The sequence below is a fragment of the Penaeus monodon genome, chromosome 3 (assembly GCF_015228065.2).
Source record: "Penaeus monodon isolate SGIC_2016 chromosome 3, NSTDA_Pmon_1, whole genome shotgun sequence".
Lineage (NCBI taxonomy): Eukaryota > Metazoa > Arthropoda > Malacostraca > Decapoda > Penaeidae > Penaeus > Penaeus monodon.
Genome location: NC_051388.1, coordinates 31,020,355 through 31,022,854, shown reverse-complemented (window position 1 = coordinate 31,022,854; position 2,500 = coordinate 31,020,355).

Below are 2,500 nucleotides of genomic sequence, written 5' to 3'. Positions count from 1 at the left end.
TGTTTGTTTGTGTGTGTGGGGGGGGGGGGAGTGAGCGAACGTTTATGTATATATGTATATATATGTATACATATATATGTATACATATATATATGTAAATGTGTACACACACACACACACACACACATATATATATATATTATATATATATATATATATATATATATATATATATATATATATATATATATATATATATATGTGTATGTATATGACACAGATTATTATAATAACGACATGCAGAATATCTGGCCTGATCTCCGAGTTCATTTTTCTTCTTGGCACCGGAGGCTTAGGCTCAGTCCTGATCCCTTTTGATTCCAGTTCATCCCTCACGCCCGGCCTCCCTCACGCCGCCCACATCGAGGGGCAACCTCACGGGCCTCGGGGCCATAAATTCGGCGTCCCTGGGGCAAGGGTCTTCCTTTCGTGCCGCCTCATCCTCCTGCCGGATTACCAGACACTATTGTGAATTTGACACACTTTTGAAATTCTCGTAAATCAGTCCCGCGGCGGCTTAGTTCCCCGGCGCGTCACGCAGGCCCAGAGCCGAGACTAATGAAAGGCGCGGCGGCGATTCGGACGGCGAGGACCAGCCGCCTTTCGTCACTTCGCTTTCGCTGCGTAATGACTCAATTAGACGCAGCTGAGGCGCCGAGACGTGAGGAAGGCCGCGCGACAGGCATGAACGTTTCCCCGCGTCCTGCTTATCCTGTTTTATTACGAGGAAAGTCGTCTCTCCGGACGGATAATCAGCGACGATGCTCCTTATCGCTCTCGAGACACTGCCTTTGCGGTGTCATTACAAGCAGCGCTCAATGTCTTAATAATTGCAGCAGGTCACTTAATACGACCTCCCTACTGACGTAACCTCAGGATGACACGTGTACACTTTGTGACCGCAAGTAGCAATAACCCGCCTGACGGCGGTTCTACGTGGCATTTTCAGGTTCCCCTGCGGTTTGCGGGCGAGGCTGTCGAACTTCATCTGTGGTTACTCGAGGGAAGCCAGACCGAGGCTACATAACAGATATTAATTCTTTCTTGTTTTTTATTCTCCAATACAAGGAGTAAGGTTACAAAACACGCACAATAACACCAGTCGAACAGATTGACACAAGGAAAGGATGAGATGCATTTGCAGTAAAAGCTCAGTCTTTTCAAAATGTTTGAATATGTCTGTTTGGAGACGAAAGTAGAATATTTTTTTCTGAAAAAAATGTTTTATCTACTGAGCAATCGAGGAAAGAGTTTTGGGGAAGAGCTGTGTCTGATCCTGGTGGATTCGGCAATAAAAGACAAACAGAGCGAATGATAACCAGGTAATTAATCAAGGCTTTTGGGAGGAGCGGCTCGAGTCACCTCTGGGGGGCGAGGTCGCGAGGTCGCAGGGGCGGCGGGGAAAGTCCGGCAGAGAAAGGGCGAAAAGAGGCCATATAAGAGTAATCGATTCCATTTATTGTGAAGTATCAAAGATAAGAAAACTGGCAAAAGGAATTCAGGAGAACAAGGAAGGCAACCGATGGGAAGGATAAAAGTGAACTCGAAGAAAGTGTTGAGTGCGAGGAAGGGCGGGACAAGCGAAGGTCAGGGAGCGGCAGGGAGGTGAAGAACATTAGAAGGAATGCCGTATTTATGCCTGGCCTGTTAGCGCTTGGCTTAAGGACTTTGGGCCGCTATCGTTTACTGTTGATTTCACGACCAGTGGTAGATTGCCTCTTTTGCAACTTGAAATGCCTGGTTTCTATGCCTCAGAAGCTCCTTTTGTGTGAATATTTCACGGTAACATCCCTTAGGAGACATGTATGGAAGTTATTGAATATTGCAACAAATATAGAACCCCCCTCTCATATTTTAGAATCCCGGCCACCGATGTTCCTGCCCTGAGGGTCTCTCTTAAGCAACAATTGTTGCCTCTTCGCATCAGCTTCGAACGTTGCCGTCCCCTCCCTTTCCCCCTCCGACATACGCAACACCGCACGCGAGAACACCCTAATTATGCACAAGAGGAAGATGTCCCGCGCGCCGTGTGACGGCTGGTGGCCAAGAAGCAGTGTTTTGTCTCGGCGGGCTGAGTGCCGCCTTGTCACGCGATTTGTTTTCTTGGCACAGTTTGGAGAAAACAGCCAGCGCAGTGCCACTTCTAGCGTCTTTGCTGTATTTATTGTATTTGTTTCATGTATGTGAATTCTGCTATCTTATATTTGCATCAACTTTTAGCTTGGCTCTTTTGTTATCGATTTCAAGAAAGAAATTGTGGTATTTACGTTGTGAACTTTCTTTTTTTCTTTGGCATCGAAGTATCTTCAGACATTTATAGATCTTGTTTCTTAGTAAATTATATCGTTCTTGTTTGCATCTGATTGCCTCAGGGGCGCAGCGGCCAGACGGCAGGCGTAGGTGAGCGGGGAGGGAGACAAGGGACATGTACTGAGGATGGTCTGAGAAGGTGGAGGTTGGAAGAAACAGAGGGCATTGATAGAGGATGGGTGATGGCTAG